Source organism: Mesocricetus auratus, unplaced genomic scaffold (assembly GCF_017639785.1).
Source record: "Mesocricetus auratus isolate SY011 unplaced genomic scaffold, BCM_Maur_2.0 Super-Scaffold_100020, whole genome shotgun sequence".
In the NCBI taxonomy this organism is placed as follows: Eukaryota; Metazoa; Chordata; class Mammalia; order Rodentia; family Cricetidae; genus Mesocricetus; species Mesocricetus auratus.
Genome location: NW_024429201.1, coordinates 11847262 through 11862495, shown reverse-complemented (window position 1 = coordinate 11862495; position 15234 = coordinate 11847262). Strand labels below are relative to the sequence as shown.

General features: G+C 43.6%; 1 long non-coding RNA gene across 1 annotated transcript; it reads right to left on the bottom strand.

The window, feature by feature from the left end:
• Positions 1-6022: 6022 nt before the first annotated feature.
• On the bottom strand, positions 6023-7160 carry LOC121133100. The gene is made up of 3 exons (XR_005869830.1): positions 6622-7160; positions 6375-6467; positions 6023-6113 (listed from the first exon to the last, which is right to left on the bottom strand). It is a non-coding gene; the product is annotated as an uncharacterized LOC121133100 (long non-coding RNA).
• Between the last annotated feature and the right edge of the window lie 8074 nt (positions 7161-15234).

The window sequence follows — 15234 nt, the reverse complement described above, 5'->3', positions numbered from 1 at the left end:
ATAAATGCACCTAAATATAATTTTTTGTTTTGTTTTTTCTTTTGATATAATGCCAGTTTTCCTCTAGAAAGTCTATTTCAATGTACTCTTTGGGCTTTATTTTTTAAACCAAGCAAAATATGTCTAGAGCAAAAGGAACTTTGACCTGCTTCCAGGAGAACACACCAGAAAGTCCTTGCTAGAGGGACAGAGAGGACACAATCAGAGGAATGGAAGGAACAGTTTGAGAGCCGCCAGAAAGGCCATGAAGTACTTTATGCTCAACGTGTTTTGCCAATACAGCACATTCTCCTAGACTATCCATGCTGTCCCTCCACACAGCGTCTCTTGTCACATCCAAGTTTCCTGCGGTCCTCAGCCAAGGCATCTGCACTTGGAAAAAAAACTAGAGGCTAGGAAAATTCCACTCTGATTGCATGTTGTACCCTAGGTATAAAACTCCAACAAAGCCAGGCCCAGGTCACCATTAACAAATGAAACTGTTGTCTAGTTAGTCTTAAGCTGCCTGAGATGCGATGGGAATTCAACCTAAGAGTAAGTTCCAGAAACAACAAGGGAGCTAATGAGATAATTGACATTATGTAACCTGCTCACCAGGCTTTCCAGCTGGTTGGACCCAGCTCCTAATAAAAACATGCCTTATACTTCTTAGGACCAGGAGTAGGTAAAAGCAGGGCGTATGTCAAAGGATCTTACTACACCCAGCATGCTCAACACATACTCTGGGATGAAAACCAAAAGGCATGCATGCAACAGGCATGTGCACTGGCTGGTGATAGCTGGCACCAATTATCAAATTGACCAGGCTGAGAATCACTCGGGTGACAAGCCTCAAAGCTTGTCTGTGGAAGAGGATTTTGATTAGATTAATAGAATTGGGAAGCCTCACCTGAGCTTCAGGCATCACCATTCCAGGGGCTGGAGGTCTGGCTGAATGAAAAGAAGAGAGTAGGCTGAGCTCCAGCATCCATCTCCCCATGCTTCCTGACTGGCTGCAACACGACTACCTGTCTCATCTGCCAGGACCTCCCCATCATGGTGGACTGAACACTCAAACTGTGAGGCAAAAGAAACCCTTCCTTAAGTTGCTTTCCTCGTATATTTTTTTCACAACAAGACAAGTTCCCAACATATCACCCTTACCGATATTCTCAAATTCATTCAAAGAAAGTATGAACATTTAAAATAAAGACATTGCCACACATGTACAGGTACTTTATAATTACACATATGCAATTTCCTATCAATAATCTGCTCTCATTGGGCAGTAGAGCTAGCAAACCAATGTCAGTATCAGATCATGTATACACATGGAGTGTGCTAAATATGTAATTAAATATCCAAGCTAACAAAAAATAGGAGATCTAATTCCCTCAAGGAGCCTACAGACCCCTTAGGTAGGCAGATGTGTCTAATCATAGTCCTGGCTGATAATGGTTTCCCAACAAAGAATGAGCTGCTGAGGTCATTGGATTTGCAAAAGTTTCTGTGGGGAGACCATGGCTGGCACAAGGCTGGGATGTGGCTGCCAGCTCTCCTCTGCCTTGCAGTGGAAATTTGCAGCAAGAATATAGTCCCAGTGCTCCTAACTATAGACCCCCTCCCCCGCAGTTTACTGGGGCTTTAAAATTGGGTAAGTGGAGACTAGAGAGATGGTCCAGCAGGTGAAGGTTCTTGCCACCAAGCCTGATGATCTAAGCTTAATCCTCAGGAGCCACATGTTAGAAGGAGAGAATCAATTCCTAGAAGCCCTTCTCTGACTTCTATATCCACACCACTGCATCTGCATGCCCTGCCCACTCTCCACCCCCAAGCACAAATGTAATCTTAAAACAGACCATCAGAAATTAAACTATAGTGCATCCCCAAATCAGACCCCCATATTACCAACAGAGTAATTCTTACCAAATGAATAACCTAGCTGGCCCTGGCGGCACATTCCTTTAATCTAAATGCTTTGAAGTCAACAGTGGGTAGATTTCTATGATTTTTGAAGACAACCTGGTCTATGTAGTGAGTTGTAGACAAGTCAAGACTATATACTAAAAAGCTATCAAAAAAGAAACCCAACCTGTACTTCTTTTGAGTTTTAGCAAAACTCAATTTAAATTCATAATTTGGATCTCTGCAGTCACATTGTAGAAAGTCAGAACTAAAGTTCACTTCTGTTCTTTGCCCTTTGTCACCCTGACAGGGGCCCCAGGACATTCACAAAACCATGGCTTGCCATTGTAATAGCCGAAGGTAGTATAGCATTATTCTTCTGTGACTTTGTGTGTGTGTGTGTGTCTTCTTGAAGGACAAATCCATTGCTCTGTGCCCCTTCACCACCTGTACTCTTCAATCTCATGCTTTCCTGAAATAGATCTTAAGTCTACAGTGCAGATGCTAGATTGACTGCTACTTCCTCAAGCCTCACCCAGATCCGACTAAAGGGCCATATGAAACACGCACATCTACATATTGTAACTGTGTTGTCTGGTTCAGGGGTCAGTTCTATCACAGTTCCTGTGGGGTCAGCCTAGCATTTCTAGTAGCTTTTTTGTCTCTTAGACATTGTTGCTTACTTTATGATGGTTTTATAACACCAATTTCTGACTGTCACCTCATATTCCTTGAGATTTAATAATTATTTGAAGACTCTGCTTTTCAGAGAGATGTTACTTCACAGACACTCTTCCTTAGGAGATTTTAGTCTGTGAGGTAGTGTAAGTCTAAGTATAAATTCTTAGACTTAGACTTAGGCTGACACCCAGGCAGACAAATGCCCTCTGTGAGTCGGATTCTCCCAATGACAGTGCAGTCCTTGAAGGGTAATATTTTCAGAGTCCCTAGTTTCCCATACACATGCCTCCTGGCCACCAGGATCATCTTTACACTTAAGTAAATGTTAGCTTCATTGCTTTCAATTTCTGTTCAAACATTTTCTAGTACGTCTCCCTTCAACATGTGGAAACTAATTACCTCCCCTTGAATGAGCTAGACTTAATGACTTGTTTCTAACAAACAGAAAAGGGTGGATGTGATGGGGTCCGTCTTGGACATAAATGACGCAGGGGCCTCCTCTTGGCTCTCCTCAGATCCTTCGCCCTAGGAGAAGCCAGCTGCCACATTGTCAGGGTACTCCATTGGTTCTGCTGAGAGGTGCATGTGTCCTGAAGCCTCCCACCCAAAGTCGTATGTGTGAGCCATCTCAAGAGCATATCTTCCAGTCCCCAGCCAAACCCTCAGGACACTGCAGCCTGGTGACTACTGTTTCTAAGCTAAACACCCTGCTCATCAGCTTTCAAATTCCTGACCCACAGAAACCATGATATACCGTTTATCATTTCAACACACCAAGTTTTAAAGTAACTGTTACTAAACACTAGCTTATGTCCTAGAATTCTGCTTTCTTGTCATTTCTGGTTCCAACCATTTATTTTGCTGGAAAAAGCCATGTGTGGTGGTTTGAATGGGAATGCCTCCCTGCCTAATCTCGGATGTTTGGTCCCCATTCGGCGGCACTGTTTGGGGAGGTTTCGGTGCCACAGTTTTGCTGAAGGAAGTATATCTCTGGGGATGGGCTTTGAGCTCTCAGGATTCTTTCTGATTCCTGTTTGTGGTTCAAGATGTGTGTTCTCAGCTGTCTGTCCTACAGCCGTGCCCGCCACTTGTTCCCATGCCACCCTGACATGGATTCCTACCCCTTGGGAACCCTAAACTCAAAAAACTCTTTCTTCTGTAGTTTGCTTTTGGACATGGTGTTTTATCTCAGCAACAAAAAATAATAACACACAAGCTTTAAGGAAACTTTTATAATGCAGATGAAAGTTTCAGCAATTCTTTATTGAGTGTTGTTTACTTATCTGTCTTTCCTTATTTTCCAAACAGAAACCTTTTTTCCTTTTTCTTTTTATTTATTCTTCTTTCATACAATACATCCTGACTGAAGCCTCCCCCTACCTCACTCCTCCCAGCACCCCCTGCCTCCCCTCTCCCCCAGATCCACTGCCCCTCCATTTCCCTTCAGAAAAGAGCAGGCCCCCCAGTGGTATCAGCTGAACTTGGCATAACAAGAGAGTCTCATGGGAATAAGACTAGCCTCCTATCAAGGTTGAACTGGATGAGACAGCCCAGTAGGTGGAATAAGGATTTTAAGAGCAGGCAAAATAATCAGAGACAAGCCCCACTCCCACTCCTAGGAATCCCACAAAATCCCTAAAGCTAAACAACCACAGCATATATGCAGAGAGTCTGGTGCAAACCCATGCAGGCTCCATGGTTGCTGCTTCAGTCTCTGTGAATCCAAGTGAGCCCTACTTAGTTGATTCTGTGGGCCTTGTTCTCCTGGTGTCATTGACCCCTCTGGTTCCTACAATCTTCCTCCCCCTCCTCTGAGGAGTTCCCAGAGCTTCTTCCAATGCCAAACCTGAAATTTTCACAGTGATTTAACCCTCTTATTAAATCTACAGCTTGTCACGTAGAATCATCAACTTCCAAATATGTGCAAGAAAGGAAGCCTAAGAAGCCTAGATCCTCCCTGCAAGGTCATTCTGCCAGAAAGGATGATTCTGAGAACAGGACCCAGGCATGGACAACTCCAAAATCTGCTCCTTTCTAACTTACAAGCTGTTCTTCATAGATGAAACTGAAAATACTCCTGCCTTCCAGATGGGGGAAATCCTTCTATATGTATGTTTGTCTGATTGGTTGATAAATAAAGCACTGTTAGTCAATAGGGAAGCAAGATAGGTGGGACTAGGAGGAGGATTCTGGGAAAGGTAGTCAAGAGTAGAGGGTTGCCATGTGATCCTGGGAAGAGAGGACACATGGTTGTGTCCTCGGTAAGATAAGACATTATAAAAATATATACTAGTAATTGTGGGTTATTAATTAAGTCAGAGCTAGCCAATAAGAAACCATAGAAAACGGCCAACAGCTTCATAATTAATATAGTGTTTCGTGTGCTATTTGGGGGCAGAGACAGTGGCAGGACCAAAGCAGCTGGCAGGAAAGAATACTCATTATACCTCCCAATCCAGCTGCTTACCCATTGGGAAGGGGATGTGGAGAGAGAAGGAGATGAGAAAACAGGTATCCTATGAGTAGACTGTTAGGCTATCATGATGCTTCAGCGACCTCCAGCTGTTCTTTTGAGAAGGCATTTGGTGTCATGAATGTCTTCTTTTCTTCCGGATATGTGCCCACAAGACCCACTCCAAGGTGGAGTCTTGAGTACCATCATTTTACATACCTTCTAGGAGGATTGGGCTGTTTTCATCAGTGCTCATATATAGACAACGCTCTGTCCTTCATGGAGCTCCATCCCTCAGTCTATGAGCTGGTTGCATAATCAAGTGATGTCCTTACAAGATCACCCACTCAGGGTTCCAGTCTCTAAAATGAGGCTCATCTTCTAGAATGGGATAATAGAACTGTCTACACCTAACCCCCGAGTGCACTTGCTGTGAATACCAAATTCTATTCCCAGTGCCTGTCCAAAGCACAAACTAATTAAATAATAATTACCCAGAAAGTTTAACAACCTCACTTTAGCATGTGGTAGGGAAAGGCTCATTTTTTATGTGTTTTCCAGGTTTCACATTTCATTGTAACACAAATGTAATTTCTGTGAAAGCAACAGGGTGAGAATATGCTAAGCCGTTCCTGTGGTCTCTGCCAACACTGGGATTTACATCCTTCAGAGGGCTAGTTAGGCAGTAGAGGGCTGCATATTTGCTGACCAGATTTTAAGGGTGAAAGTCCATTTGATACCCAGCAGTATCTAAAAAACCCTGTAATTTGATGTTAGATCTTCTCAGAATCATCTTAATTCCTCCTGTCTGTCAGCCAATCACAGTGCTACTTCCAGGACTTCCTGACCATGGCTCCTAATAGCTGGGACTCCAGGGCAGGGGAAGGAGAGGCCCTCAGCTATTCACTCATCTCCACGAGTGTTCAAGGAATTCTATAGCTGTGTATTAGTTACTTTACTGTTGCTGTGATAAAATACCACGACCTTTTGGTAACTTATGGAAGAGTTTATTTTGACTTGTGGTTCCTGAGTGGGAGTTGATAATGACAAAGCAGGTGTGGCAGCAGGTAGCCAGAGCTGAGAGATGACATCTCAACTGCAAACACAAGGCAGATAGAGTAAACTTGAAGTAGGATGAGGCTATAAATTCTCAAAGCCCACCCCAGTGACATACTTCCTCCAATAAGGCTATACTTCCTGTAGGTTATATAACCTCCCCCCAAACAGTCCTACTATGGGACCAAGTATTCAAATAGCTGAGCCTATTGGGAATGTTCCTCATCCAAACTACAACATTCTTCTCCCTGACTCCCATAGGTTCATGGTCACTTGACAACGCAAAATGTCTTTATCCAACCTTTAAAATTCCCCATTGTCTTTAACAGACTCAACACTGTTATACAGTCCAAAGTCTCTTCTGAGACTCAAAGCAATCTCTCAACTGTGGTCCCTGTAAAGAGAAAAAGAAAGAAAGAAAGAAAGAAAGAAAGAAAGAAAGAAAGAAAGAAAGAGAGAAAGGAGATTATGTACTTCCAACATACAACAGCACAGCATATAAATTTCCATTCCATAAGGGAAGAATCAGCAGTGAGGAACTACTGTACCAAAACAAGACTGAAGCCCAGCAGAAGCAAACGAATTCCTGCAGCCCCAGAGTCTGGACCTTCAGTTGCAACAGGCTGAGTGGCTGCACTCCTCTAGCTTTGCTACTTGCAGCACACTCCCTCCCTTGGGCTGGTTCCTCTCGGTGTGCGCAGCCCTTCTTAGCAGACATCTCAGAGCTCCTGCATCACCAGCATCTTGGATCTCTGCCTCAAGCCAGGCTCCAGTTCCACAGCTTCATCCTGTGGCTTCTCACAGCCTTCCTGGGGTACCCCTCCTGTGTGTGCCTGACCTCAGCCGCTCTTTGAATTCACAGGAGGAGAATCCATACCTCCTCACCCTATGTCTTCCATGCCTCCAAAGCCAGTCAGTACCGCGTGGATGACACTGTCAGTTAAACTGCCAGCTTGGGGCGGACACTTGTCCCCTGAATCACATTTGTGAGAGTATTTGTATGTTGTTATTTTTTAGGAGCTGAAAATTCCTTAGGCCTTTTCTTTTATAAGTTGAAAGCTTAAGCTGTGTGGGATATTGTCCTGAGGTCACCCTTCCCATTGTTTCAGTGTGGAGCAGAAGGCCTTGCCTTAATGATGCTAAACTCCTTAGTAGTTTCATGCTCTCTGTCAGCACATGCCTTGGCTGTAATATTAAATTTCCTAATGTTCATTTCTTTCCAAACTGCACATGCATTTATTTCTGATCCCTGTGTTCTTTTTTCATCATAGACCTGCATAAGAGTGTTCAGTAACAGCCACACAGACTCAACATGACACTGCCTTGAGATTTTCTCCACCAAAGAAATTATTCCATTACTTCTGTTTAGTCTCAGTCAAGTTTTAAAACAAAGGCAGAAGGAGGCCAGAGTACCACAGTATGGCCTCTAGTCCAGTTGCTGTTAACGTACTTGCTTCCCTCTGAAGTCTCATAAGCTGAGCCACCCTAGTCCATATGTGTTATTCTCCATATTACTATCTTCAAGGCTCCTATAGAACGGCCTACTTAGCTCTGTTTATGGCATCCAACTGTTTTTTTAGTTCCAGATTCCTCTAAAATACAACATGGTCATGTTCGTTGTTATTTTGCTGCAGTGACTGGTAATGAAACACGAACTGCGAATCAACAGACTCACGTGGAGTTTATTGGTAGAGAAGAGAAACGGGGGGGCGGTTAGAAGGGACCAACCAAAGCAGAGAGAGGGGAGTGAAATGACGCAGAGCTCTAAAAGGAGAAGTTCTCGCATGCGCACTCCTGAGTGACGTAGTGATGACGTGGCTGCGTCACTGTGCGTGCCCTGCCTGACGTGAGGTGGGTGGGATCAATATGATGCTGGAAGTTCCAACATCAACGACCTCAAATGTCCTGGTACCCCATCTACTGCATCAGTTATTTTCTGTTACTGTGATAAAATGCCATGAGCAAAAGCAACATATACAATAGTTTATTTTGGCATATAGTTCTAGAAGGAGAGTCCATTGTGGCAAAGGAGGTGTGGCAGCAGGCACCAGACCAGGAAGCTTAGAGATAACACATCAACTACAAACACGTAGAGAGGGTGAACTCAGAGTGAGACAAGGCTATACATGCATAAGGCCCATCCAGTGATAGACTTCCACCAACAAAGCTGTACCTCCTAAAAGCTCCATAACCCGCCGGGCGTTGGTGGTGCATGCCTTTAATCCCAGTACTTGGGAGGCAGAGACAGGCGGATCTCTGTGAGTTCGAGGCCAACCTGGTCTACAGAGCGAGCTCCAGGACAGTCTCTAAAATAATACAGAGAAACCTGTCTCGAAAAACAAAAACAAAAAAAAAAAAAAAAGAAAAGAAAAAAGAAAAAAGCTCCATAACTCCACCCCCAAACAGCTCCACTGACTGGGCACCAAATGTTCAAATACCTAAGACTACAGGCCAGTTCTCACTCAAGCCACCATAAGCTGCCACGCATTTTTGAAGCTTTACGGTGTTATCATTGTCTGGAGTTGAGGAGAACACCCATTCACCAAAAGTGTGCTACGAGTACTTATTCAGCTAACAGGTCTCTGTGAATAGAGAGTGAATGAGAGACTCTGTAATTGGGGACTTATAGATCTTCACTAGCACACCTAGACAGGCCCAAGTGAATTAGAACACATGGTGCATGCACGGTAGAAAAATAGAAGCCAAAACCCACCAGGGAAAGGAACTGACCATTCACAGTAGAGGAGGGGGGGAAGAGATGCATTTCAGTAAATGCTTCCCTGACAGCTCCTATGTTTAATCCTACCTTTAACCTTCCTACCTCAGGGTCCTCAATCCTTTCATAGCTCCACGCTCTTGTCAAGCATATTCCCAGTTCTTACTCATCTCATCTTTGTACTTCGTCTCCTACTCAATACACACCCAGAGGCAGATGGAATTCAAGATTAAATTCGGCTCTTTCTTCCTCTGCTTTCATTCTTTTGGCAGCACCGGTCAGCAGAGCCATAATAGCTTCACACCTGGACTCTTGTCTCCCAATTAGCTCTTCTTCTTGCAGCCTGTGTCTCCTTCCATCCATTGGACACACATCATCAAGAATCATCTCCCTCCAGAGTCACTTAGATCACACTGCACTGCTCTTCTCATGCCCAGAAAGGCTCCCAGTTGGCTCCCAAATCATATTCAGCTTCCTCTAGCCTACAGTTTCAAAGTCCACCACCATCTAGCCCTGCTTCACCAGACTGCCAGCATCCTCGCTGGCCTCTAATGACTCCTACATTCTAGCCAATCAAAGTTCCTCCATCTGCCCCTCTGCCCGTGTGCTACCATCACCAACTGTGTGGCTGTGTGAAATCACTGTGTGTGTGTGTGTGTGTGTGTGTGTGTGTGTGTGTGCGTGCACTCACGTAGGCTAGTGAAGAAGAGAGAAGGGAAGCCAAACTCTCTACCACATGTAGACTAGACAGCCACGAGACATGAGCTCCAGAATAGAGATGAAAGGAACAAGAGAAGGAACTGTAACCAGATGGAGGGAGAGAAGGTCACATATGTTGACACAGTTGTGTCGCTGTCTTCCACTGTCTCTGACTGTTAGCTGTGCTGCTCTGCTGAGTCTTTCCCCAGATAGTTTGATCAGAGCTCTTAGACCAGCGGTTCTCAACCCGTGGATCACAATCCCTTTTGGGGTTGCAGATCAGACATCCTCTGAATCAGATATTTATATCATGGTTCATAACAGTAGCAAAATTATAGTCATGAAGTAGCAATGGAAATAAACCTATGGTTGGGGGCTCATCACAGCATGAGGGACTGGATTAAAGGGTTGCAGCCTTAGGAAAGTTGAGAACCACTGTCTTAGACCTTTACAGTGAGTCATATCATTCCTATCTCTCCCTGTAGCTTCTTCTCGGGGGTAGATAAACCTCAAACATTTTACTCACAGACGGTGACCTGACACACCGTCTCCAGCCACCGTCTCCATCAGCAGCTTCAGGCACCTCCCTCCTCACTCACTGTGTTCAGACACTGGTGTTGTTCCAGTCCCTGGACTGTTTCAAGCTCTTCCACTCCGGGGCCCTTGCTGTTCCCTCCACGCAACGCCCTCTTGATCGAGTTCCTTATCTGACTGCCCATTATCTCTGTTCAGGCCTTAGCTTCTCTATCACCTTTCCTGTCCGCCTTCACTGTCATTCTCTAAGACACCACTCCACCCACTCTTTTATGGTAAATCTGCATGTGGTCATCTGTTTTCTCAGGCACTGTCCACTTCTGTGAGCTCTGGGAAGCAGGCAGCGATCAGCTTGTCTACTAATGGCCACTTAGGTCCTCCTATAACATTCCTGGTACCACTTGCTGGATGGCCAGGACCTTGCCCACTCCGCATCGTCTGGATTTTCCAAAGCCTGGGTGTGATGTGATGTGATGCACACTTTGAGTCAAAGGGAAATGCTGTGATCTTTTTAGCAGCTGTACTCTAAAATGCCTTGCATGGCCAGTTTACCAAGCCACCATGTCCTGCCTGCTAGTGCCTCCGTAGGTGAGGCCTGGGACTTGCACACTGAAGTGTCTGCAAATGACTGTGAAGTAGACCACAGGTAAGATGACAGGACAGTCCCTGTCAGTTCAATGGGTCGTCAGCAGGCAAGAAAAGCAGGCTCCCTACTGTTAGTTTTGCTAACTTTCAAAAAGATGCTGAAATATCACTGTCTTGTGAAAAACCTATATTTTAAGGCATGCGGGAGGCATATTGCTATGATCTTTTATCAATCAGCCCTGTGGGCAGCTTAGCTATTTAAGGAATTGCTTTGCAGTTGACTTCTTATGTGGAAGCCATGCTTGTAGTGCCAAGTCCAGGGCTGCCCTTGTGCTAACCACCTGGGCTTCAAAACCCAGAGAACAGAAATGGTGCCATTGCCTTTTGTACAGTACCCCAAATGCAGTTCTTGGTCACTGAACCTGTTCCTTTCAGTGCAGCTTTGTGTGAAGGAAGCAGTTCACTGTTCTGTTTGACTGACCTTTGATGTCTTGCCTTTGAAACACAAAGTGCAGCTCTTATACAGGCTCACAGGTGTCCACAAAGCCTCACCCCTCCACTGGTGTAAGAAGGACCAACTTCCCATTTGGTCCCCTTCTTTGCCTTATGTCCCTGGTGAACAGCGCCCTTGCCCTTTCTCTAAATCCAGTCTCTTTAGTGCCATGATTGTGCTGCTAGCTTTGCAACCACAAGTAAATCAGCAAACAAGAGCAATGGTGGATTCACCCCCCATCATCAGGAAATGAGGGGTGGCATTCAGGCAGTTAAGTCTTCCTGGTACCTGGTGCTCATGCCCATTTCAATGGGCAACATTCTAAAGAGTAAAGAAAAACATCTCCAAATGTGCTATACACCCTCTTGCCTTAAAATTATTTCCTGTCATCTTTTCCCAGGATAGAGACAAAAGGGCAGGGAGTGACTGTTATTTTCTTCTTGTCTTGGTACTGAATCCTCTATTTCCCCATTCCCAACAGAAGCCACAGCTCTGACATTCCAGGTCATAGATACAGGTTCCTCTAACAGTCTGTGCATAAGTGCTATAGGGCAGCAAGTCAGGATACCATACCACACCTCACTTCAGCAGAGGAAGGCAGGTCCCTGTGAGTTTGAGGCTAGCCTGGTCTACAGAGTGACTTCCAGGACAGCCAAGGCTATGCAGAGAAACCTAAAATCATGGTTTTCATCCTTCAACATGATATGAAGACCAGTCTCCTACATTCCGTTGCACAAATGCAGTATCACTTAACACAGCAGCCCTCTGTAGGTAGGCAGGCATTCAGCTCCCATCTTTTCTTTTTATGAGGTAATCTGCATTTGTTCCATTGCTGATTTTTGAGGAGACTCCCTGGCTTTAGGAGAGGATGTTCCCATTAGCCATTTTAATAACCACTTCCATGTCACCTTCACAGGGTTTGAGAAGAAAGAACTTTCTTCTGATACCAGAGAGGACGAGCAGCTAGAGCATAGAGCAGCTACCACATGAGCAAGTTTTTCTTTTCTTTTTTTTTTGTCAGTTGGTAAGGAAAGACTGCAAATGCATTGAAAGTATAATTTATTTACTTTTTAAAGTAGAGTGACAGACTTGTTATCTTTGGTAAATCAACGTTAATATGTCATTCAGTAAAGTTCATAACACACAGTAAGGTCCCCTATGGTACTGCACATTTTCTGAGTTTGGGTAAATATATAGCAACATGTTCCAATGACCATATGTTCATACAGAGTTGTTCACTACCCTCCAAAGTCCTCCTTCCTCTACCAGTGTGTTCCTCCTTCACATACTACTCCTGAATTCCTGGCAACTATGTACTGTCTGAGTCTATGATCTATGTACCGTCTCCATACTTTTGCCTTTTCCAGAACATCATGTAGTTGGACTCATACAGTATGGAACATTTTCAAACTGGCTTCTTCCACTTTATGTTACACTTTTCATGGCTTCATGCCTGTTTCTGGCTTATAGTACATTTCTTTTTAGTGCTGAGTAATATTCCTTTGTGAAGATGTACCGTGATTTGTTTAGGCATATACCTAGTGAAGCACACTTTGGTTGTTTCCAATTAGGAGCAATTATGAATAAAACTGCTATAAACATTCATGTGCTAGCAACACTCATGTGGATATAGGTTTTCAGCACATTTGGATAAAAACCTAGGAACATGTTTGCTGGATCATATAGTAAGGATCTGCTCTAACTTTCTAAGAAACTGCCAAACTGTTTTCAGAAGTGGCTGTACTTTTGAATTCCAAACAACTACTGTACAAGAAGAGTTCCTGTTGCTTCCCTCTCGCCAGCACTTAGTGCTGTCAGTGTTTTTGGATTTCAGCCCCTGTCATACATACACAGCAACATCTCGTTATTCATTTACCTTTCCCTGAAAACACTGATCATCTTTTACACTTCTTTGTTACCTGTGATGTTGGGGTGTCTCTTAGTCAGTGTTCTATTGCCGTGAAGGGACACCATGACCATGGCAACTCTTTTTACAGGGGGGTTTTAATTGGAGATTCTCTTAGAGTTTCATAGGCTTACTCCATTATCATCATGGTGGGAGATCATGGAGGTAGGCAGGGTGTTGGAAAAACAGCTGAGAGCTGCATCCTGACCCAGAGAGGGGGGGGGAGGGAGAGACTGGACCTGGTGTGAGCTTTTGAAATCTCAAAGCTGTGACACACCTTCTCCAACAAGGTCATACCTCCTAATACTTCTAATCTTTTCAAACAATCCCACTTCCTGGTGAGTTAGCATTTGAGAATTTGGGGGTAATTCTTATTCAAATCACCACAGTGAGGCATCTGTTCAGATCTTTTCCCCAACTTTTAACTTGGTTATTTTATTATTATTTCATTTTAAGAGTGATTTATGTATTGAACACAAGTCCTTCATCCATTGCATATTTTGCAAATATTTTCTCCCAGTAGCATTTCCTTAACTCATTCATGTTTGATTTGAAGTTTCTTTTTTTGTTTTGTTTTTATGAATGAGCTGTGTTAACATAGAAAACAGTTCTTACCTCAGGGAACAAAAGGTAGTTTATTCTGGATCCAAATATGAGTGATCATGGCCCAGGTACATACATTTACATTGCCACAGATTACAACTTCTAATGATAACGGTTTTATCAAGTTTTTATAGTAACTTTGAAGAAAGCCACAAATCAGCACATTTTTAAAATGTGTTGGTAGAAACATCAGGGAAGTGGGTTATAGAATGTTGTTGAATATTATTTGAAGATGTGTTACATTTGTTTATGCTGTGGAATATTTGTTTAATGATGCAAAGATACGGTATATTCTTTTATGTTGCATTTGTTTAACTCTGTGAATTTGTGTTACTTTGCCCGTCTAAAACACCTGATTTGTCTAATAAAGAGCTAAATGGCCCATAACAAGACAGGAGAAAGGATAGGCAGGGATGACAGGCAGAGAGAATAAATAGAAGTAAAAAAGAGAGAAAAGAGATCAAGGAATGAGAGGAATAGGACTCCAGGGGCCAGTCACCCAACCATGCAGCTAGCCACAGAATAAGAGTGAAAGTAAGATATACAGAAGTAAGAAAAAGGCCCAGAGGCAAAAGGTAGAGGGGATAATTTAAGTTAAGAAAAGCTGGCAAGCTAAGGCCGGGCATTTATAAGAAAAGATAAGCCTCTGTGTGATTTATTTGAGAGCTAGGTGGCAGGTCCCCAAAACATCAAAAGAGTAAAAACAGCCAACTACAATAGAAGACTGAGAAAATGCTTTGCTATAGGTCTCATATGCTGTTTAATGACATTCTGACCTTTGGGGCTGGTGGAAGCTAGGGGTCTGTTCATATATTACAAAAGTATTTACCTAAAATTCACAAAGACATTAGGTCACAGTCACACACAGAGGAAGTCAGTTAGTAAGTGGCTATTTAGGGAGCTAAGATATCCTAAGATAATTTCACTCTGGACCTCAGACAACCTAGCCATTATACAATCATTGCACTTCTAATCAATCAGACCTATAGAATGGTCAGTGCAGACAAGGACTCTTTTCACAAACTCCTGTTAACATGTGGAATGACCTTTTAAATTCCAAGTGCCCTGCGTATTCTTCTTTCAAAGCCACTGCCTCCCTTTACAATTTGCCCCTCTGGCGATAAGAGTTTCTGATACTAAAACAATAGAGTTCGTTATAAAATTCTGGGAAGCTTGATTCTAGCGCCAAGTTCATACCAATGCTTTGTAGATCTTTTTATTCCCATTCCGGAACGATGATCATTTCCTGGTTCTTGGCTTTCTTTGGAATTCTCAGAGTACTCAAATAAATTCTTGGATCCCTAACAGGCTGTTTGAGGATGCCCACGGAAGCCCCTCAGTTATCAGGATACTACAGGATGGCCCACAGGATACTACAAAAACAAACATAATTGCCTTGTACATGAGAAATGTCTTCTCTCCATTCCTGAAGTAGCAATATCAATTTATATTTGTGGAAAACTTCAAGCAGCGGTTGTACAATGGTGTTTTTACATGGGAACTCGGTTCAGTGCCCCTGCTTCAGTGCACAGATGCTGTGTGTGAGAGTGTTGCGTGTGCCTGTGTGCGTGTGTGTGCCTGTGTGTGCATGTGGCATGTGTGTGTGTGTGTGTGTGTGTGTGTGT